The sequence below is a fragment of the Anguilla rostrata genome, chromosome 1 (genome assembly GCF_018555375.3).
Source record: "Anguilla rostrata isolate EN2019 chromosome 1, ASM1855537v3, whole genome shotgun sequence".
NCBI lineage: Eukaryota > Metazoa > Chordata > Actinopteri > Anguilliformes > Anguillidae > Anguilla > Anguilla rostrata.
Genome location: NC_057933.1, coordinates 2,917,686 through 2,942,028, shown reverse-complemented (window position 1 = coordinate 2,942,028; position 24,343 = coordinate 2,917,686). Strand labels below are relative to the sequence as shown.

The following is a 24,343-nucleotide window of genomic DNA, read 5'->3' as shown; positions in this document are numbered from 1 at the left end:
GCAGCGAAACTGGGGGAGAGCATGTCATCCGAACCTCGTGACAACTCCCTCTCTCCCGGGACTCGAGCGATGGCTAGCAGTCATCCGTAATTACGCTTAACGCTTCACAGTCACAGGGTTTTACAGATAGCAGCGGACCCAGGGACACGGGGGGGCATGAGGGGGGGGGGGGGGGGGCGCTCGCACTGATGCATTATGGCCCTTATTTGCACGCATTCCACACAACTGCCAGCCTCTGCACTTTCCCTCCCAAATTTGGAGTGAAGTTTTGCTTTCCAGCTGTCCGTGCTGCAGCCTCCGCTGTGGCGAGTGGGAGAGAGCAGACATGAGTGAGTGAGCGAGTGAGCGGGCTCTCTAAAGCCCACAATGCAGCCACTGTTTTCATATTGCAGCAGCGCTGTTCGCGAGGGCGAGGGTTCGTTCGCACAGACGCAGGCTGGTGGAGGACCGTCCACGTGCAGCTCAGCAGACAAACTCGCAGGAGCCTGATCCACCAGCAGGCGGTGCTAGCGAGCGATGCGCCTCCTGTCTGGTTGAAACCCCTCCCTTCCTTGGGCGATGCTGTTGTGCCCCACTTTGGGCGGCTGCTAGTCACAGTTGACCCTGGTATAGTCCAGATATAAGGACGGATCATGGGGCCCATCCATGCACTAGAACAGTGCCTTAACAGATCCAGACCGTGTGAGGTAGTCCCTCCTCCTTGCTTACCCTGGGGGCAGTAAATCTGTGAGTTCACACCTGGATTCCGCCTGCACCTGTACCTGCCTGCAGGCCCGCAGCCATAGCATAAGCCAGCCTAAGCCAGTTTCCATGGCAACCTTATCAGACACACCCCTGTGGCCGGCAAGCCAGGCTTTTCACTGCCGGGGGGGTGGGGGATGGGGCCTGCGGGGTGTGTGTGTGTGTGTGGGGGTCTGACTCTTTTCCAGGAATCCCAAAAGGAAGCAGTCCTAAATGAACCTCTGCCCCCCCCTCCCCCCCCCCCCCCTCTTAGGAATGGCAGAGGGCCATTAATTAAACTCACATGTAGGGCAGGACAGGGGCAGACGGGTCCCCCTCACAAGCAGCCCTTTCACAGCACAGCCAAAACGGCGAAAAATAAATAAGTCTCTCTCTTTCTCTCTCTGTACAAGCAATTCATGTTTTAATACTGCACTTGGATAATATACATGTCCATATTCTGCTACTGTAGATATACATTCATGCCCCATGAAGAGTCTGTTCTCTCTCTCTTTCTCTCTCTCTCAGTTGCTGAAAGCATGTACTGACGAAAACTGCCCCTAATGATTAATGCAAACAAAAATTATTATTAATGTAAGAAGAAAAGCGATGAAAAAAAGCACTCAAAAGGCTTGCCTTGTTTTTGCTCTTCGTCAAACAATTTGTTCTTAAATTTAGAGCCAAAATGTGAAAGTATCTTCAGAAAAATAAAGCAGTAACCCCCGCTCAGCAGAAGCAGCTTGGCACGGCCCCGTGTCATTTGGAAAACGGGAATGTTCAGCCAGGATATTGCAGCCAGCCCCTCCATCGGGGCTGTCTGAACTCCGGAATGTTGTTATTCCCAGGTCGATATTCTCAGCTTTCCCGTATTCCCTAATCAAGGGATTGGAAAGGAAGGAGCGTGAAGAGAGGTGAAGCAGCGCGCCAGAAGGATCCCAGCTTTTTTTTTCTTTTTCTCTTTTTTTCCTTCTTTTTTTTTTTGCTGAATCTGCAAAAAGACTCCCGTCCTGTTCCTCCTGTTCTGGATTGCTTTAGGCCTGGATCCCCCTAACCCAGACAGGTGCCCCCCCCCCCTCCATGCCCCAGGCTCTGAATTACTGTCCAACATGAGGCTGGGTGAAGGCTTGTCTTGTGCAAAACCAGCACCCTACTCTGCAGTGGGGGTCATTAATTAAGCATTCTAGTTAAGTTAAGCATAACATCAAGCAGAGAGACTCCAGGTGTATGATGAGAGAGTTTTCTTTTTTTTGAAGGGGGGGTGGGTGTTGACACTCCTGGTGTGACTCTTACTGTATGTTCGAGTGATGTTGAGACTTGTATCCTGATAGAATTTGGGGAGGAAAATGATCAAAAAGAACGAGAGAACTGAAGAGGAGGTGTGATGCGCCGGCTAGCCTTTGGGGGTCTCGATAGCGATGGGACATCGCTGACAAGATGGCGCCTGTCCTCCCGATGCCCCAGGGAGGTGAAACGAGGTGAGAGGATCGCACCCAGGCGCATTCGAACCCTGGTCCCGCACTCCCATTTCCGCGTCTGTCTGAACGCACGTCGCGATTCCCTACTTTAAGGAAGAGAGGATAATCTGGCAGTACCAGGCCTGGGCTCAGTCGACGTGTCTCCTCAACATCACTGTGACAGTGGCTTGGTAGGGTCGTTGGTTAGCACAGTGGGATTGGAGGTGGAGTTTTTTTGGTTCTCCTGAACAATGCTAACAGTCGACTTCCTCAGAGATGCATTTCCTGTGACTTCCCTTGTTCCTTTTAGCTGGACTGAGTTTTGTGGATGGTTCTAAAGACAGGAAATAGAGAAAGCGCCCCACTGTACGCACACACACGTATTCACAGGCTGATAAGTAATCTACTTTGGGTGACTGAAACACCAACATGCATGCATGCACTTTCAGGCACGTGCTCTCGCATGCACATGCATACTCTTTCACATTCACACACATACACACTTTCACACACACACACTCTCACACATACACGCACTCTCTTTCACATGCACGCACACACACACACTCTCTCTCTCACACACACTCTCTCTCACACACACACACACACTCTCTTTCACATGCACGCACACACACACACATACACACGCTCTCTTTCACATGCACGCACACACACACACACTCTCTCTCTCTCTCTCTCACACACACACACACACACACACGCGCACAGGCTGGTAAATGCTCCAGTATGTTTTCCTGCAGGCTAATCCATTAAGGATGGCTGCCTGTAAGAAAGACCTCCATCTGACCGTCTGCTGATCTGATAACTGACTGTGACCACTGCTGTTCTCAAACCACCACTGGTACACAGAGAGAGAGAGAGAGAGAGAGAGCCAGAGAGGTCAACAAGGGGGGAAAAGACCTGAAGCCCTTGGGTGAAACATGCTGGGCATACATACAGTACAGTTCCACCGTTAAAAAAACTATGGCTGGAGGGAACTGCACCACAGGAAATTCACACGACTCTTTTTACCCTGTAAATACATGTACTGTAACTATTGCCTGACGCACACGCAGAGGAGCTGAACTTTTTACTGAGTTCGATGGCCCACAGCCATTCTGCAGAAAAATGGAGAAGGAGAGAGCCACAGTGGGAAGAGTGTTTAACAGAAGCTTGTGCTTCCCTAATTATCTGCCTAATGAGGTTCCTGGCGGAGAGAGACGACCTGGGGGCTCGTGTGTACCCCATCCCATGTCCCCCCCCCCCCATCCCCCATGCCAATTTCACTTTGAAAGTCCAGAAAGCAAGTTAGATAAAAGGATGCACCTCAGCCCCATATAATTTTCACCCCCGTTGTAAATAAACCCCAGCCCAAACATGGATTTGCCTGACCCCCAACAGGGAGTCTGCATATGGTGGGGGGGTTCTGGATGAGGATGAGTGAGGGTTGGACCAGTGAGTGGTTGTTTTGGGGGGGAGGGGGGTGTTTCCCATGGCCTTGTTAACTTGGGGAATTGTCCTCTCTTCATCTTTTTCAAACCACTTCTCTTTTTCCTCCATCTCCTCTCACCATTTACTTGTCTCATAAGTATCTCATTCTCTCTCTTTCTCTATATATATATAGATTACATATACAGTAACTATGACACTGTCCTCTCTTTCCCTCCCCATCTCTTTCCATCTCCAATTCTCTCGCTCTCTCTTTTTCTACCTCTCTCCCTCACTCCTTCCCCCTTTTTTCCCTCCTTTTCTCATCTTTCGTCTCTCCCTCGGGCTCTGTCGCTCTGCAGATGGCTCCTCTTCGTGTACAGCCTTGCAGAGCGTCGGACTTGTCAGGACCGCGAGCCAGAGGCTCCAGTGCTGTAATTAAGCCACTGCCTCGACAGGTTGTGCTAATTCATGAAAGAAAAAGAAAAAAAAGTTCAGACAAGCAAAGCTGTTTGAGTCTGAAAGGTGCAAAGAGCCCTATTAGGAACACGCAACACCTGAGGCGGAACATGCTTAAGTGTTTTTCAGGTGATTTACAAATACGGTGACAAAAAAAAATGAATTTCTTCAACCGCACGACGCGCTCCAAACAAAATGGCCAGCATGTGCAGGCAGTGTTTGTTGGGCACTTGCAAAACGAGTGCTTTGAGGTACGTTTATGTGTAGTGATCCTTAATCGTTTTCACGTCTTGAGGCTTGAACTTCATTTTAAATCCTCCGGGATTAGTAGGCTTTGCATAGAAAATTAAAGCTCTGCTTATGATTGATCCAACCACAGACTCAAATAGGGTAAGATAGTTGTCTCAAAATGTTCTGTCATATCCTTTAATTACAAAAAATAATAATAATAATTTTTTTATTTTTCAGAACCCTCCAGTATTGACACTGAGGTCGGAGCCTTGTATCCTGTGATGCATAGCACTAGCACGGTCTTATAATTAAAAAAGAATAAGTGAAATGGAAAGACATCCATCTGTGAGAGATCAGGCCTTTATTGTTGCCCCGTGGGCAAAACCACTGTAAAAGAAAAACAAAAAAGGCAGTTCGGTGATTCACGCAGCGCAGACTTAGTGGCGCTATCCCAGAAGCCCTCTCTGCGGAGTTTTCCCCGAGTCCTCCCTCACTTCCTGTCCGCAGTCCACAGCTGCGCGAGTCACGCTTCCTGTCCAAACTTCCCCCGCAGCTGGTCCGGGAGACGAGGAAGCCAGCTACGCGTCTGATTGGTCGGTTCCAACCCCAGTAAGCCCTCAGGCACGGGCAGCCCTCCCCTCCCCCCCAGCTCCCCATCACCCCCCTCCCCCAACCCCGCATTCCCCACCCCCTCCCCGAAGACCCTCGGCGGGGTATTTTTAAGCGTTTTATGGATCCCTGTGTCAAGCGTTTACAAGGCTGAAACAGAAATTAGATTTGAGGGGGAGTGAAGGGGGGGGTTTTGGGGAAAAGGTATGGGACTGTTAAGGGCTGCAGACTGATTGTTCCTTTTCTGAGATGCAATTTATTGCAATATATTCTAAATGTGAACACAATTATGAAAAATATAATAATAAATATGTCTCGCCATATAGCAGCATATTTTTTTTTTACCCTTGAGGCACTACATAATCTCCTGTATGTTTGGAAATGCACAGATTTTTAAAGGGAGCAGAATTAAGAAGATGGACAGAATTAAAAGACAAATGCAGAAGATGGGAGATGATGGAGACGGTCACAAAAAGCTCAAAACTAAAGCGAAGGATTTCTTTGTGTCTGTAGGACATGTCTGGTTGCAACCTCCTGCTGAAACCCCTTCATAAAGTTTATTTTATCAAGCCATTTACGAACAGCTCATCACACGGTGGTCTAGATCTTTGGGGGTTTGCTGACCATGTGACTTACAATGCTCTTTTGTAAGTTGCTTTGGCTAAAAGTGTCCACTGAATGACTAAACTGTAAAGAGCTTCACTGAGACTTGTTTTCCAGAGGAAATATAAAAATAAAAAAAAACAGAAAAAACCTTTTTGAGCCAATGTAGGGGAAAGAAAAAAACAAGAAAATTATTCCCTCACCGTTTAAACGGTTATCAACCTGAACTCATTGAGGAAAGCATCAAATACGCAATAAGTGAAGTAACATGAATGGTGAATGATTCTCCGTTCTCATGTGTGGCTGTTGGTTCTGGTTCTGAGGAACCGCTTGCTTGGAGCCAATTGTTGAGCCCTCTGAGGAGCCCCAAGGACAATGACATCACTGCTTGCTTATGAGGGCCCCTTTTGTCTGTTACTGGATTTTTTGGTATTTTTAAAGCTGAGCAGACAGTTTGTCCTCCTCGTGTAGTTCTCCATTTTATTTATATGGGATATGGGGGAGGGGGGGCAGAGAGGGTTACCGATAGAGACGGGACAGTATAGAAAGCACCAAGGCGGAAATTGACTCTGTGGGGGGAGGGGTGGAGTTTTGGGGTTCCTATACAGAGTGTTGGCTGTCCGAAGACTGCCACATTTCTCTTGTGTTGGATAATGGGGGGGGGGGGGGAAATCTTAAAGAGTTCATTGTGTTTCGAATTCTGCTTTTACAAATCTCTCCTTGGTTGGAGAAGTATGGTTGCCATTTTGAGCTTTTGAGGCCTGGGAAACCTCGGGAGGTGTTTGAGAGGAAACAGGCCGGGACAGATCTGAGTCGGGGCAGCTGGTTCCAGTGAAGAGTCATGGTGAAAACTCTGGGGAAACTGCAGGAATGTCAGTGGGGTGTTTTTTAATCTTCTTTTCTTTTTTTTGGGGGGGGGGGGTGGGGGGAGCTATGTGGTTGTTTTTGTTTATAACATGACCGGGGGCCTGGCTCCAACATGGGCAGCGACCTGCCCGCTGGTTACCGCTGACTGTGGGCAAGTGACCCGTCACTGTGACCAGACTTCATCTGTACGAGTGGAAAACATTCTGGCTAGAACATTCTGCTCCTTCGAATTCATTCCCCCTGACATTATTCATCGCCCCCACTCCCCCATCCCACCCCCGTTAGTCCCGTTTTAACTTTACCCCCCTCCATGGTAACGCTGGAAAAACAATACATTCTTCCCCTATCTTCGAAATGTTCTATTCTTAAAAATAAAAGTTAATGCGCTCTTTGTTTAGCTTGCCAACAAAAATGTTCCCCCGTGTTTCTTGGCGATATCAGTTTATGAGCAACAAATTTTATTCATCATACAAGCCGACCTCATCATTTGGCCAAACATACATATTTATTTATTTATTTATGTATACAGGAAATGCAGGCAGAGATGCTAAATGCTATGCTTCATTCTCCAACAGAAGTTTATATTTATTTAGAAGAAATTGCTAATGTTTTAGCTATTGCCTTCATCAGGCTGATGTTCTGGCTCTGATACCAGGGTATAAGGGTCCACTGTGTAAGACAATGAATGAACCCAACAAAGGAATACCGGACACAAATGTTTTATAATCCGAAAAATGCGGGAGGTTATAACTGAAGAAGCCAGAGACGGGTAAGAAGAAGCAGTCGGCGAAATACCCCTGTGGTGGGTGGAGTCGACCTGGTAAAAAATAAAAACCGAAAAACCGCAGTTTGTGCCGGACTGACGGAATATGGTTTTGGGATGAGGGAGAGGAGTCGAAGGAGGCGGTTTTGTGATTCATAAACAGCGCACTTGAGCACATTTTCTCTCTGCTGTGGTTCTCGCCACCAAAAAAAAACAAAACCACCTGATTTCGTACCGGGAACTGATCCGACGCAGACAAAATATCACAGAAGAGTCACCGAAGATCTCAGAGATCTGAAGATGATGTTCTTCTGACTCAGGAGAAGTTATTTCCTCTGGTAGCAAGTGTTTTGGCTAACCCTGTTCAACTGGAATGTTCTTCCATGACCACAGTCCTCTATGCACCACAGACTAGGATGCGACTACTAATCGTTTTTTACTAAAAATTTCATTAAGCTCAGCGGACGCATCTGTCTAGAGTGAGAAATGTAGCAAATTACATTTGGCCTTCATGCATAGTGTCAGCTGTTATTGGGGCAGGTACAGGGTACGGGCAGGGGTCACAGGGTACAGGCAGGGGCACAGGGTACCGGGCAGGGGTACAGGGTACAGGGTACAGCCGTAGAGGTACAGGGCAGTGAGTACAGGGCAGGACAGGGTAGGCAGGGACAGGGTCAGGAAGGGGTAGAGGGCACAGGGTGCAGGACGGGGTGAGGGCACAGGGTGCAGGACGGGGGTAGAGGGTACAGGGTGCAGGATTGGGGTAGAGGGCACAGGGTGCAGGACGGGGGCGTAGTGTAAAGGCCGTGGCACTGAGCCAAAGGCTCCAGTGGATTCCACAGCAGTGAGTCACTGCGGCCGTGCCAGTGCAGTGCCGCCGGGCGTGGCCCAGCACCGCGCGGGCGCCTGATGCCAGCGTGGGCTGTAATTTAGTCTAAACATAAACAAAGCGGCCCGTAGCAGCAGGAAAGCAGTTAAAGCTTGCTTATAGTCACAGATATCCCAGGTCAACAGCTCAGGAGCTGGTAGAAAGAAGCAACAAACACGCCAGTCACTAGGGGAAAAGATCGACTTTTCCAGTGAATTATTATTTTTTTCCAAAATACAGGCGTTCCTTGGACCTTGTCAGTGTGATGTCAAGGCAGAGAGGGAGAGAGACACTGACTTAATTCACGCTGTGCGATCACAGCCGGTTTGAACCAGAAAGATCCATGATGCCGTGATCTCAGCCTTAGCAGGAAAGCGCAATGCAATTATCTTGAGTCTCAGGGCGATTTAAAACTGCCCTCTTGAGGAGGTGGTTCTAAGGCTTCCAAACCAGTTTTGATTAAAGGTCCACCAAGTTTCATCCCTAATTAAATTGTTTTTCTGTACTTCAGAATTTGTGTTCATGAGAAAATCTTGTAAAAGGCATCTACATGTTCATATTTTACATGACACAACATTATTTGGCTTGCAGCCATATATGATGACAGAAAGCATTATTAATGCATAGAATATAATTAACTAAACTAATTCACTGATTTTGTTGACTGCCAAACTCAAGACAATCTTGCATTTGTAGAGGAAAAGGCAACAATTAATTCAATTTAAATGAAAGGAACATATTATATCGAACAAACTCTGACTGGATCCTGGCTAGTTTCTTCAGGTCAATCAATCCCAGAGTGCTGTGCTTCTGCAGGAAAGTAAACTCAAAGTCTTTAGTTTACAAGCACAACGCTGACGGCGAAGGGGAAATTAAGGAGAAATGAAAGGGCTGCTGGCCTATCCTGTCAGAACCTGACACACGGACACTCTCAGGCGCTCTCCGTACCGCCATTCCTCAGCTCTCAGTGGTGAAGACCTTGAAACTTTGAGGAGTTTTTGTGGCGCCGGTTCAAAGCGTCCATTTTGATTCGGCGCGTGAAAACCGGCGAAATGCACCAGCGCAAGGCGAGTCGAAAATAAACAGCCCTGAACCCTGAAGGAATGAAAGCTGCGGAGGCGGCGTTTTGGACGGACCCCAGGTGCTGAGAGCAGTGGCAGATGCGTTTCATAGGGGTGGGGGTGGGGGGTAAGGGGTGCGGGGTGTCGGGGTAAGGGGGCAGGGGTAGGGTAGGGGAGGACGAGCTCTTTTGAGCAGCACATGGGGGTCATAGAGTTTGTGTGTCTGGAAGTTCACCAAGGTTGCAGTAGTGACTGATTGGCCAGCTTGACCTCCTGGCTGCCAGGACCTTGACCTGTCATGTGCCTTTGATGTGGCCTGGCCTGCCAATCAAAGCCCAGATAATGTCCCGTGGCCAATCAGGATTCAGATCATCTCCAGGGGCCTGACCTGCAGGCTGATGCCCGGATGAAGTCCCGCGGCCTGACCTGCCAATCAGAGCCTAGTCTCCCTCAGCTTGACCTGCCAATCACAGCCCAGATAAACTTACACGGCCAATCACAGCCTCAGATCATCTCCAGTGGCCTGACCTTCCGGTCGTGGCCCAGATGAATTCCTGGGATGAGGCTGGCTCTTTTCCTTTCAGGATCTTCTCTCCGGATCCGTCGGCTTCCTCTGGGAACGCCGACCCCAAAGCTGCCCCCTCTGTAATTTTACAGAGACCGTCGAGCCCCAGAGGCCCAGAATGCACTGCAATGCTCTGTTGAGATAGCGTCCCTCTGGCGCCCCAGTGTACTATCCCACACACAAGAAGGCTATAAATACATCCGCCGTGTTATTCTACATGATGCGAGTTTCGCTAGCACATCCCACCCGAATGTTTGAGAGGGGCAGAGAAGGACCAAGAAAACCGACCACATTCACCCCCCTCCCCCCCCTTGCCCCGTTGAAGATGTACCCACGCTCTGCCTCAACCAAGAGAACCTCAGCCGCACTTAAAGATGGTTTTCTGCAGAGCTGTTCCGTGACGGGACCCGACAGGCTGCAACTGGGACCGGCAACCGACAATTTGCCTGGCGAAGCACCATATGGGAGCGCCTTTCTTGTACACTGTGTGTTTATGTGTTTGTTAGGGTGGGAAGCCTGAATGTGTCTGCGTGCTCATGCATAAGCCTATGTGTGCTTATGTGCATATATTGTTTGTGTGTGCATGTGTGCAGTGGTATGTGTACAAATGCACAAACTCATGCACATACAATACCCCCCACTTGTTTTTCACACACACACACACACACACACACACACAAACATACCTGTCGATGCTGAGAGAGTCCTGACATCCAGGTGGGGGCTCCGGATCCAGCTGCTACCTGCCGAAGCCTGCGGATGAGGAAAAGCACGGGAGAGACAGAGTGCTGACAGTCAGTTGGGTCAACCCCCCCGTCCCCCTCCACGCCTGCTACCATCTCGTCCCGCCCCATCCCCTCCCAGCCCTGCGCATCGGGACATGTGGGCTCACAGTTAATTAAGACAAACAGCCCCTGGTGTTTCTCAGCAGACCGAGAGACGTGCTGGCCGTCCGGTCGTTAGCCCCCCGGCCAGTAAATAACCCCACACTAGGCTCAAACCCCCCCCCCCTTGGCTAATTCACAGGGAGGATCCCCTCCTCTTTTTTTTTCCTGTTTCCTGAAATCCAGCTACGCAGTAAAATGTCCAGTGTTATTTCACCTCTAACGGAGTACACACGACTCCAGTGGGGACTGTATGGGCTCTGTAAGAGTTGATTTAAAGCTGGACGGTTTAATGTGTAGTCTCTCGGTCCACGGGCCCGTTTCAATGGTGGACCCAGACCTGGATGACTTTCCAGGGGGTGCTCTATACTGCTCTGGATCTTCAGTCCCCGCTGGCCCAGAATGCAACTGTGTCGCCGCAGCAGCAAACCGATGGTGCTAGTCTTCTTTGTGATTTTGATGCAAATATTTTTTTTTCAGAGGAAATGACTTGAAATGGAGGTGCATGCTATGTTTCAACTCTTGACAGATCAAATTTTGGCAGATAGATCTCCTTTGGTTTGACCTGCCAATCAGGGCCTAGCTCTGCTGTGTGAATGAGGCTCAGCTGTGTTCAAATCCAGCACTACAGTCTGAATGAAGCTCAGCTCTGCTCACATTCAACTGCTGTCTGAAACATGTTCAGCTGTGCTCACATCCAGCACTGTATCTGAATGAGGCTCAGCTGTGCTCACATCCATCACTGTATCTGAATGAGGCTCAGCTGTGTTAAAATCCAGCACTACAGTCTGAATGAAGCTCAGCTCTGCTCACATTCAACTGCTGTCTGAATGAGGCTCAGCTGTGCTCACATCCAGCACCGCTGTCTGTATCGGGCTCACAGAAACAGCAGAGTCCCCACTGCGGGACGTCCCGGAGCAGTGTTTGGACTTGGGACAGAAAGGTCAGCGGCTCATATCAGACTGGGGCTTCTGGACCCTCAGGCAGTGACCTCTGACGGGACCCCTGTCTTTGGAAAACAGCTTCCAGAAGTTTCTTCAGATAAAAAAAAGCCATCAGTCTAATTTTAACTACAAAGAGAAGATAAGGCGTGACAGTTATATATTACTGAGTGACACTTGATAAACATTCTCAGTGTTCATCTTCACTCAGTGGTATGAGCTTATCATCATAACTTCCTTATCAAATACATAAATATATGTAATATAATGCAAATGCACACTGAATATACGCATACGTTTGCTCCATGAAGAAATCCATGTTGAGTTGCGGTGTGATCATGAATCATTCCCAGAAGCATCTGGTTCTGAAACCGCTCGGTGGCGTGTGATTGACAGACTCGTGACCTCCGCCTCCCTCCCACTGTGGTTTCGGAGACGAGTACCAGCGTGTGCAGCCCCCACCCCCCCACAGCGGACACGCGTGAACGGAGCACGGTGCCCTCACCCCACCCCCACCCCTCCGGTCGCGTGCGATCTGCGTGCCATGCAGGTAAACCCCCCCGCTGCGGGTTCACCTGTGAGATGCATCTCCGCCCGGCCTTCACCTGAGAGGTTTTTTCAGGTGTCAGCCAGGCTAACACGCGAACGAAAGGCTAACCGAATGAAGACGCCTTTCGTGCAGAGCCCCTGCTGCTAATGCAGCAGTCATCACTTCTGCTAAAGAACTGTTTTCGCACACAGTATCTATCAACGCACGAGCACTAAGAGCATGCTGTGAGATGTATTTATGTTGTGTAGTTAAGAGCGAGTGGGGGGGGGGGGGTAATTGGTGTGGGGGGGGGTGATTATTCACATAGTTTCCTCAGCTCTCATAGCAGTGGAATTTAAAAATACGACTCCCCAAAGTTAAAGAATCTGCCTCCCGTGACCTTCCCTCTTAATTCTCGCCCTGTCAGAATCTGCTTGCAGTAGAAGCTCGGGACCCGGACCGGGCAGAACAAGCAGAACAGTCACGGTGAAGCCGTACAAAATGACGCCCATTCCCAGCATCTCCTGCGAACAAAAAAAGAAAAAAAAAAGCTGTAAGCTTTATTTATTTATTTAGTTACACTCTGCTTCTTTGGTCACAGATAAGTCGAGCAGATTCAGGACTGCATGCTAAGCTAGCTGGAGCCCAGCCAATAAACTGACAGGATCTACAGCCGCTATGGAATGCCCCCCATCTCATTAGCAGGGAAAACAGCTCTCTCTGATAGGCTTTATCGCCAGGCCGCACCATCCGTGAAAATCGGTTCTGCGCCGGCTGAAATGCAATAAACATTCTCCGGTTACAAAATGGCTTCCTTCAGCTCAACTGCCACGCTTCAGCTTCGAAATGAAGCTCTGGATCTGTGATAGCAACTGTGTCATTCCCCAACCACTCTCAGACAGAGCAGGCTTACATCCCTGTAGGGATATCCCTCTTTACTGTTGTCATATGTCACTTCAGCATACCGTCCTATATCTCACCTAACAGTTTCAGGTTCTGAGAATATTCCTGGGACATTAGGAGAGTCAGTGGAAATGTTCCCAACGCATAGATTTTGTTCAGTCTCGTGGATGTCCCTAGAACATTGACCTGAAGGAACATTTTTAGAACATTATCTTGCGATCACTCATGTTCATTTTGTCGGGATTGTTTGCAATTCTAAACAAATCAGACCATCTCCCTGCTTTCACTTAGGACATAATTAACATGCATTTGGCACATGTTGGGCACACATGCCCTCCGTGGTATTTTCTCACGACTAGCTAAAATGATAACCATCAGGGAATTTTTGCGGATAGCTTCGTGTGAGACATGAAATGTACTTGTGATTTTCAAAAGGACTTTGTCCCTAGACTGGGGAATGTTCTCATTGTAAGATCGTGCCAGAACCATATGGATACATAACTAGAATCTTCCCCGATGTTCTGGACACGTGCTGTCCTAAAATGGAAATTGGTTCGTGATAAATTAATTCTCGTGTGCCATTTGATGGCTGAAATACGTGCCTGGCCCCTCCAGACCGAACACTGACGCATAAAAGCACCTTTTCTCTGTCCGTCAGGCCTTTGTGAAGGAGACACCACCGCCCCTGACCAGCTCTGTGGTTTGCAGACTTTTTGAGCCATTCTGAGAGGGTGTTTCTTCTTTTTATTTTAATTTATCTTTTATTCATTTTATTTCTTTAACATTTAGCATTTTTTCTTCTCCTTTTATTGTGCTGACATTTTGACCAAAGGCTTTTTGGATGGGAAGTCATTTGTTGTTTGGCAGACGCTGTTTTCCAAAGCAAATTAAAAGGCCATCATCCCTGGACCAAGTGGGAATAGCCTGGTTTATGTAAATATTCACTCACTATATTAAATTTATGCCAAAGGACAAAAAGCTGATGAAACTTACTGTAGCAAACGTGAGAGACGTGAGTTAACACTGCACTGTCCCCTACAGAATATTACATTGGGCTTTGAGAAGCAATTAATTCCCTAGCCTTGGTGTTTAGCCTGGCGGGCGAATTACATCTCTTGTTGTGACGGAGAGTCCACACTCATGGCCGACCTAATCCTGTTATATGAAGAATTCTGAAAGTGAAGGAAATTAGATATTATTTAGTGCATGACACTATTGCTGGGATTCATAAATCCCATAATATCTGAAACTACAATCATTGGCTGAAATGATAAACCTTTTTTGCGAAAGCTCAGCGATTGGTCGAAACCAGTGGCTGACTGATACCGCACAGAAGCTTTGCATCGATTTGGTTTAACTGAAAGCTCATTCACTGATTACAACATGGCAATATACAGAGGCAATCAACTCAAATGAGGAAAGAAAGAAGGAAATAGAGAGAGAGAGAGAGAGAGAGAGAGAGAGGAAAGAACAGAAGCGGGGTGAGTATTCTGCAGCTGTGTGCATTGTCTCCCCGCGCCTTGCGCAAACGCAAATGCAGACGCTAGATACTCATGGATTTTAGCCCGGATCCTTTTTCCCTTGAATCGATACACTGACGCAATTCTGAAAACCCTGGAATTTCCGTCCACGGGTCCAAAAATTTGGGCCAACTTCCAGGTCACCTGCGAACCAGATGACAATGTTTCTGCTGGGTGGGGTGGGGGCTGAATAGTTTCTGTTCCACTGGAGACGGTCAAAGACCGGTGGTGGGTTGGGAGGGCTCTTCGGCTACCATCAGGGCGTGGATGGGCTGACCCAATAATGTGCAGGTGTGGCGCTTTCCTGGGGGGGTAGGGGGGGGGGTCATGTTGGGACACTGTGATGAATTAGCGAGCCATTACTGATTCCCCAAATCCCCCAGGAGCTCTGCCGCCCCACAGCTTCTCGCTGACAGTAAGTACCGCATTAACGCCGACCTGCAGTTGGGTGTGAAGCGGTCTGCAGCTGAGCGGGGCCTAACCACAACCGACAACTTGCTTAGGAACGAGCGGATGGAAAAAATAACAGCGCCAAACTAGGGTTTGACAGGGACTTGCTTTCTGTCTCGATAATGTGCGCAACTTGTAAACACCTTTCAGATGGTTATCAGGAAGCACTGGACAGGTACGGGACAGGAACTTACCCTGCTGGCAACTTGAGAAGCAGGTGTAGTAGCTCAAGTGAATCCCTGTTTTTTTTTTTGGTCCCATGAAGAACCTATTCTCTCTCTCTCTCTCTCTCTCTCTCTCTCTGACTCTCTCTCTCTCTCTCCCTCTCTCTCTCGCCCTCTCCCTCTCTCTCTCTTCAAATAGATCATAAGGCAGCAGGCTTCTGTCCCCCCCCTCCCCCAGTTCAGCTCCCAGAATGCCGTTCTGCTGGCGTGGGGGTAGTCGGCTGTTTCACATCTGACCCTGAGTTTCAAAGCAGTATCTCCCCCCTGACTAGGGGCTTTCGGGGGGGGGTTAATAAATAACAGAGCAGAGTTGACTGGCTTTAAAGTGTGATTTTTCTGTTTTAAATCTTTCCTTCAGCATTCACAGTAATAAAACAGACCTGTAAAAAGAAAATACAACCCAACACTGGTGGCAATTCACAAAAGCATTTTTTTTTCCTTTTTTTTTTCTGGAGCTGGGAATAAAAGTTTTATTGTCTTGGCAAACATCTGGAGAGGTATTTTTATGACCGTGGAGTTATCAGAGCCAGCCCTGCAGTCAGGAATTTTATCTCCAAATTTGTTATTTATAAACAAATTATCTTTTTTTTTCATTGCAGTGGAAAATACTTAGTGGAAAAAAAGAAAATGCACGGACCTTATAAAGCGATTAAAACCAAAGTAGTCTGCTTATGTTCCAGGATTTCTCCAATGCCTTTAAATGTTCCAGAAAAGTTAAAATCGCCCTTTTGGTAGCTAAACTTCAATTATCACAGGAAGAGGTTCCATCAGATAAATGTTCTGGGCTTCTGAACTGATCTCCCTCTCCTTGATGTTGCAGATTTGGTAACACAAACGGCTTGCGTCACTTCCAGACACTGAAACTAAAATCAGAGGTAAGCTCCGCCCCCCTCCCCAGTCTCAGAAAATACCAACAAGACCTGAGAGCACAAGAAAGTCATTTTTTAAAAGCATTTTTTAATTTCCTAATGTGTGTGTGTGTGTGTGTGTGTGTGTGCACATGTGAGTGTGAGTCTTTGTGTGTGTGTATGAGTGTGTTTCTATGTATGAATATGCATCTGCTGCTTATATATGAGTATGTGAGTGTGTGTTTGCACATGTGTGTGTATGAGTGTGTGAGTGTGTATGAGTATGTGTTTGAGTGGTGTGTGTGTATGAGTGTGTGTGTGTATGAGTATGTGTGTGTTTGTGTGTATTTGTGTGTATGAGTGTATGTGTGTGTGTGTGTATGAGTATGTGTGTGTGTGTATTTGTGTGTATGAGTGTATGTGTGTGTGTGTGTATGAGTATGTGTGTGTTTGTGTGTATTTGTGTGTATGTGTGTGTGTGTGTGTGTGTGTTTGTGTGTGTATGTGTGCGTATGAGTGTATATGTGTGTGTGTGTGTGTGTGTTTTCCGGACCTGATAGAATCACGTTGCCGCCATGCCCCTGCCCTCAGTGCTGGTCTCCGATGCTGGGCAGTGCTGATGGCAGGGGCATGGCGAATTGAAGGTCCCCCAAGACCTGCCGTGTCCTCACAAGGGAGGGACGGATCACATCTGTGTGAACTCCCTGTAAGACATGAAGGATGATCTTTCTCACAGAGACGCGTTTACTTTAGCTGCCACATGATCCTTTTCAGTAGTTTCACCTTTCATTTGACCATTCATGTGTTGTTCTTGATAATTATTCGCACTGTTTCATGTTTGTTTTTTGTTTATATTTCCTGTTAACTGATTAGTTGCAAAGGACTTGCATGAAAGATTCTCGGTAACTGAATTGACTCTGTAATTATTATTATTATTATTATTATTGGAGTGGGTGACAAACTATAACAAGCTATAACATTTAGGGTTAGAATTAGGGTAAGGTTTAGGGAAACAGTAAGCAGGCAAGTGTTGAGGCAAGTTAAGGATACAGTAACTACAGTAACTACTGTTATGTTCAGAAGTTAGGGTTAGGGTTTCCCTCCAAAACCCCATAATGACCCCCCCCCCCATGGTCCAGAGACAGGGGCCCAGATTTTTAAAACAGTACTGTTCCCTCTGCAGAGCTCCAGTGCGTTGACTGAGGGGAACTCCACCCAAAAATCACAGCTTGGTATGTTCTGTCTTACCCTCACCTGTCTCGCCTAATTGGTCTCACCTGTGCTTCTTGGCGTCAAAGCCAAAATCTTTCATCTGTATTTGCAAAACGCCTTTCTGTTTCTGATATAACTTCTATTCTTTTAGACAGAAGAGCAGCATATAACCACAACACATTGATAACATTCACCATATTTCCAAAGTCCTCATCACAACATTCAGAAGAAAACTGAAAGCTGAATTTTTGGAGTCTTGTTTTATTTGTGGCTGTATTCCTAACATGGTCTTGTTTAAAAGAAATTTTTTTTTTAAATAGCTGAATGACGAAGAGAGGAGGGCTCTTCCAGCACCGCCGAACCCTCGCCAGGTCACCAGTTACAGCTCACAAGCCTGCAATTCAAACTGCTCTAAAGCAGCATCCACCCTCTACTCACGGAGAGGGGAATATGTCATTTGGCGCAGAGCAGCAGTCCAGGTAGACCGTGTGAGTGTTATCATTAAGAGGCTGCTGTGCGCGACCGGGCTACGATGTTAGCGTTAGCCTCAATCACAGACAGGCAGACCCACCCTGAAGAATGGGGAACAACACAATACACACACATGCTCGTGCACACACATACGCGTACACACACACATGCTTATACACGCACATACGTGCACACACACCTCGTAAGACCTTGTTTTGAGGATTGTGTGTGTGTGTGTCTGTGTGTCTGTGTGTCTGAGACAGCTCTTGTGTAAGCACAGCCCCTCCTGACTCCCAGTGCTGGAGGGGGGGAATTTCCCAGGGCTGTTTCTAATCACCAGGCCCGCATCATGCCGGGTCAGGATGGGGGTGGGGGGGGGGTGGGGGTGTTGGGGCAAGGCCGGACGTGGGGCTGCGGATCTACAGAGCTTAAGGGAGATGGGAGATCGCCGGAAAACTAAATCTATGGACCTCAGTCCGCCTGCCAACTCCCTGCTTGTGCTCGTCCTCTGGATCCTACACAGGGCAGCCGGGCCTGCCTGTTCATATATTCATGTATTTTGCCCCCCCCCCCCCACCCCTTTTGTCTTAAATTAAGCACTTAAATTAAGTTAAATTAAATACTGAAACACACCAAAAAGCAGCAGATACTGCGGCCCGGAGTTTGAGATTCCTGGCCTACACCAGCTGTCTGATTCTCAGCCATGAGCATGGGGAGGCATCTTCCTTCCAAACATTCTTAAAAGATTAGAAATATTCTCGCAGATTGTTGCACACTTTTCCACGTTGTTTTTTTTTTGGGGGTGGCGGGGGGGGGGGGTTATTCCAGGAAACCCGACCCCCTCTCTTTCGCGTTCCCGCTACCCAGCGAGCGTGTCGTGCGAAAGCCGCTGGTCAGCTGACTCACGATCCCGGGGAATTCGCTGGAGCCTGTCCCAGACCACGCTGACACTTGGCTTTTTAAGACCCGTTTTAGAGTTTAACTTCTGCGGTCTTATTCGGCTGTGAAAGTCGCTTAACGGCCAACCGCTCGCAAACGTCCCCAAAACCGGAGCAGAGACACATCTGCTTAAAGACTAGCGAGCTGGATCCGGCGAATGAGTCGGTCACATTACAAACTTTATACGACTTAAAAGTGGTCTAGAAGCCAGGACTTAACATATTACACATTCTTTCAAAAAAACACAAAATAAACTAAAATATACATTCCCATAATTACTCCAATTAGGGCTTGTTTTCGTAGTTAAGCCCAATTAATTTCAACTGACGCTTAATGACCAGCTCTTAATTGACCTCAATTTGCTGCCATTCAAAAGTAACTGCACCTCGTTTTCTAGATAAAAGCCTGATAAAATGAGCAATATTACCTCAATTAAGTCTACCCCCGGAAAAAATTATTTATTCCTCACTGGTCTAGCCCACCCACTGCACCCATATACATCATTGGATCAAACAAAATGCTACACTCTTCGTATGTTCTGAATAAACGAAACTCAATAATTTATTAATTGACACTTTAGCTACATTTCTTGATAAGTTCATGCATGGCAGCTGCAGACTGCCCCTGTGTCCCATTGTTCTTATTTTAGTCTAATCTACAGTTAAACAAGCGTAAGGGTATTCAGCTAATCAGCTCATTTAGCCGGTGTAATTGGAGGCAGTGAAGACCTGCATACAGGCTGGCCCTGTAGGAATGGCTTTGCCGATCCCAGTTTTAGTCCCACTGTAATTGAGCTGAATGTTTATGATCAGAAGAGTGGCTCTTCCATGTGTTCAGAAGTTCTGTCGTCCTGCCTGCTGCAGATGTTCTCGGTTCAGCTCAAAGTGGTTCACACAGGGAGAGGAGCCCTGCCGGTAAGCTGTGCTACACACACACACACACACACACACACACACACACACACCCACACTGCGTCCGTTTCCTGCACACGTGTGTGAGCGGGGGCGGGGGTGAGGCCTGCTGCGAGTTTCAAAAACACGACCCTCGCTGGCTGCTGTGCGTGAGAGCTGACTGGGTGGGGGTGACTTTACCTGCTGGACAGGCTCCCGTGCCCCCAACAGCTCCCTATTGCTGACAGCGCTCTGATGGAGGTGGGGGGGGGTGGGCTCTGGTGTGTGTCTCACACTACAACACTCTCTGGTCGCTCTGCACAATGTGACGTGCTAACATGCTAACGTGCGTCTCTGGATAGCACGCATACACCCCCCCGCTGACCCCCTCCCCACCCCATACACCCCCCCCCACCCAAACCCCATACCCCTGGGACCCCACTAGTGATGATGGGGTGACAAAGGTCCTGTCAGAGGGGTCCCCTGAAGCCAGATGTTCACAGCTAGCCACCCAGCACCAGCATGGGTGGGTGGGTGGGGGGGGGGGGGAGCTTAGGTTACCCACAGATCCCAAAACCAAAGACACGTGTTCGGCCTTCGACCGGAGCGCGGCGCGACTCGGGAAGGCTGGGATTGAGGCTCTGAAACTCCGGAGCGCGGCGCGACTCGGGAAGGCTGGGATTGAGGCTCTGAAACTCCGGAGTGTGGCGAGACTCGGGAAGGCTGGGATTGAGGCTCTGAAACTCCGGAGCGCGGCGCTACTCGGGAAGGCTGGGATTGAGGCTCTGAAACTCCGGAGTGTGGCGAGACTCGGGAAGGCTGGGATTGAGGCTCTGAACTCCGGGCCGCCGACTCTAGGAAGGCTGGGATTGAGGCTCTGGAACTCCGGAGTGTGGCGAGACTCGGGAAGGCTGGGATTGAGCTTCACAGACACCCGGGCCGCCGACTCGGGAAGGCTGGGATTGAGGCTCGAACCCGGAGCGCGCCGACTCAGGGAAGGCTGGATTGAGGCCTGACCGGACGCGGCGCGACTCGGGAAGCTGGGATTGAGGCTCTGAAACTCCGGAGCGCGTGCGACTCGGGAAAGGCTGGGATTGAGGCTCTGAAACTCCGGAGCGTGGCGCGACTCGGGAAGGCTGGGATTGAGGCTCTGAAACTCCGGAGCGATGCCTGGAACACCGCTTACTCACGACCTAATCAGGCTTTAGTCAGGATGAGCGCTTGGGGGGGGGGATCTGTGTTTGGGGGGGTTCACACACGCTTGTCTCAGCAGGCTCTGTCATATTAACAGGGGAGTGGGCGGAGCCTGTGGTGAATACCGTGCAATAAAACACGACATCGTCAGGCTGCAGAATCGCTCAAGAGCGCTCGCACCCGACTCCACACCCCCCCCGGGCGCGATCGCAGTGCAGAACGCTCTTCAGGCGAGCGAGCGGATCCCTGGAAGTGCGGACAGCGCGAGGCATGTTAGAATTCCCAAGGCAATTCCCAGGGAATATGGAAAAGGTCCCAGAACTCCAGTAGTTTTAAAAGCAGGGAGAAGAAATTTTTTTACATTTTCTTTATTTATTTTATTTTTTAATGTAAACTTTATTTTACCTGGCAGGTCAATTTAAAATTTATTGATTCTTATTTATGATAACAGCCTGGCAGAAGGCTATGAAGCTTCTCGAGAGCAAGAGGTAGAGGGGGAAAAGGACAGGGGTTGCAAAACCTTTCAAAAATCCCTGTTTTGAATATTCACATATTACCTGAGGATGATGGATGACACAGCGGACAGAGGCGTGTGCCGACAGTGACCACAGGAAAAAGAAGCTCTGCATCTTCAGGGCCTTCTGCTTCTGTCAGCACGCTGTGGGGCTTAAGGTTTGATTATGGAGCTCAGGGCTTCCCAAACGCCTGGGGAGGGACGAGATGATTAACTACCCCCCGCCCCCCCTTACCGAAAACCACACAGATAATTCATCTGTACGCTCTCCAAACCACAAAGGCCCCAGAGAGACTGCACGCCCTAATCGCTCACGAGCTGAAGCCGCCACTCCAAACTCCCAAAAACTAATCCCAAACATGGGGAGCAGCAGTGTCTGTGTCTGAGTGAGAGTGTGTGTGTGTGTGTGAGTATGTGTGTGTGAGCGTTTGTGTGTGTGTGTGAGCGTTTGTGTGCGCGTGTGTGCGTGTGTGTGAGTGTGTGTGAGAGATGTGTATATTAGCCTCCTGTTCCAGATATGAGGTGGCATTCGCAAAGTGTCTGAGAACAACACTGCTGATCGCATCTAGACCTTGTTTATCAGAAGATAAACGACCAAACTGGTCCTAGATCAGTGCACCTATGCTAGCGAGCTTTATGAATACAGGCCCTGGGTGAGTCCGTGGCTTGGTGTCTAAGCCCAGGGTGCTCTCTGAAACACAGACAGCCTTTTATCTCCTATCCTTCCTCTGATCTCTGACCTCCCTGTGGAAAACAGACACAAAATGGTCGACCTGGAAAATATTGACATCTCACGCTAATTCTGCATGGCTCACCAAACAGCCTGAGTGAAAAGTAACGCGTCAGGGGAAAAGGTTAATCCTCCCCTGCATCAGCACAAACTCCACATTAGACTGCACTTTTTTTCTTGAATAAAAAAGACTGTTCAATTCTTCTGTGATGTTATCTGTGCCCCTCTTGTCCTAGTGTTCAATTAGGGGTGTATTTTTCAATCCAAACCAGAGGGGGCAGTGTTGGGTGATGTTTCATCTTACTCAACAGGAAGAGACACATGCGACTGATCCAAATGGGTGTATTTCGGGGCCTGTGTCCAAACAAAACACAGTGCATTTTATCCTTAATTTTCAGTAACACGTTAAAGCATGGTACTTTTGTCTTTTTTTTTAACACAAAAGAAACAGCCCATAAAACTGCACTTAGATAAAACGGGGGAAAAAAACAAACACAAAGTGGCGCCTAGCTATAAATTAAAGAAGAAAAAAAAAACGATAGAAAGATATTCTTAGATTGTAAAATTACAGGGCTCTTTGTACATTTAATTAACATTACGGCAGACATTTTTATCCAGAGCGACTTGCACAGACTGCATTCTTTATACATTAAAAAAAATAATAAATAAAATAAAATTTATATTTCTGGGTGTTTACTGAAACTGCGTTTGAAGGTACAACAGCTGTCCCCCCCCGTCCCCCAGAGAATGAAACTCGCAGCCACAGAGTTGCAAGCCAGCCCTTAACCATTATACGATGCTGCCCCTCCCACGTGCTTAAATAGAAAGGCTTTTCAGAAGCCAGCTTCTGAACTTTCAAGTACCATATAATAGCATTGTTTGCATCACATCTGCGTTAGTCATACGCTTAACATTTTAATTGCCGGGGTTTATGGGTTTATTCTGTTGCAAAAAACAATACGCAGGTATTCCCACTAATTTTTCTCAAGATTGTCAGCTAGAACCCGATAATTTTAAGCCCTTGGTGATTTCCCCCTCAAGAATACAACATAAAACAAACAGATCGTGTTGTCTAAATAATTAAAAGTTAGAGCCTAGTTAGAGTTAGTTTCCGCCTGGGTGACTGAATCGGATCAGATTTGAGGAACAGTGTGAAAACGTTAACACCAGAAACAGTTAAATAATTATTTGAAGACCCCAATTGCATTTTTCTAGATTAATGACCATTTAAAATAAAATACACAGTATGTATTCTCACCAGTGTTAAGACGAAAGCTCTACTATTATATTCTCTGTGGTACCCAGCAGTGTTTTTTCCATTTAGCCAGCATTTCAAGGGTTAAATCGCTGCGAGTGAACACTGTAGTAATTTACCCAGATTTTGTTAACAGGAAACGTAAGTCTGGTTTTTGTCACTGCCGATCTCTTGATGAGTTCAAAGCTGTTGAAGACAGGTGTTTTAGCTCTTTCAGAACGTTTTTCTCTACACTGAACACAAAACATGTTTGGATTGTCGGTTTAGTTCCAGCGTCCCCAGTTTCAGTAATTAAGACTCCACTTATCTCACCTGTCAGTCTATAATTTTTGTTTTAAAAAAAAAGAAAAGAAAAAAGGAAACATTTACAAAAGCAACCTTTTTCTAAAGCACATTGTAGAAAACGACTGCATTAGTTGGTCTGACTGATTAGAAGATCTTGGATGTGAAAATGAAACATTTATAATTATTCACAGTATGAGGAGATATTTCTGACATATTGTTACCATAAGAGGGTAAATAATCCCCCAACAGACATTAAAAGTGTCTAAATAAGAACTTTGAACAACTCATTAAGGTTTAGGGGTTACATGGAAACCAGCAAACGCAAGCAGTTCCCCTCGGGGCCTTGTTTGGGAATACTGCTCTAATGGGCCTGTGTGTGACTGAGACCAGCTGAACCCCCCCCCCCCCCATTTCTGTGCCCTTTCTCACAGATTTGTCAGTGTGTGTGTGTGTGTGTCATTTCTGAGCCCTCTCTCTCACAGATGTGTGCTTGTAAGTACTCTGACCACTCAGAGTCCCCCCAGAGATTTACATAACTGCATTCTTACCCAGCACACTGTGGAACTGCAGGGGAGGATGTATGCACAGAGGCATGCATACCAGCCTGTAACATATCACACACTGACAGCTCGGCATTCCCCCCTCCGGCCACCAGGGGGCCCCGCTGCATTTCCGGAACAGCGGTATGCAGCCGCGACAGGAGGGTGAGGCTTCATGAACACCACACTGGGAGGAGCAACATGAAGTTGTCAATAACTGGCACTTTGCAACCAATCAAAAAGAACCGTGTCCTGCTAATAAAAACAATGATTGGTTCAAAAATTGTGAGTCACTAATATTGAGTACTGTCCCTACCTTTCTTTTTTTTTTTTTTTTGCTTTCATAAGGACTTATTCATCTGACAAGGCCAGCACATGACAATGACA

At 47.8% G+C, this 24,343-nt stretch overlaps 2 long non-coding RNA genes across 2 annotated transcripts in view; one reads left to right on the top strand and one right to left on the bottom strand.

Moving 5' to 3' along the window:
* Positions 1–17,560, top strand: part of LOC135262357 (uncharacterized) — a 44,720-nt gene extending 27,160 nt beyond the window's left edge. The window contains exons 2-4 of the long non-coding RNA XR_010332231.1: positions 15,900–15,954; positions 17,111–17,159; positions 17,460–17,560. This is a non-coding gene — a long non-coding RNA (uncharacterized LOC135262357). The remainder of the gene's footprint in view (positions 1–15,899; positions 15,955–17,110; positions 17,160–17,459) is intronic.
* Positions 887–21,702, bottom strand: LOC135262462 (uncharacterized). The gene is made up of 3 exons (XR_010332235.1): positions 21,191–21,702; positions 10,315–10,381; positions 887–2,508 (listed from the first exon to the last, which is right to left on the bottom strand). It is a non-coding gene; the product is annotated as an uncharacterized LOC135262462 (long non-coding RNA).
* Between the last annotated feature and the right edge of the window lie 2,641 nt (positions 21,703–24,343).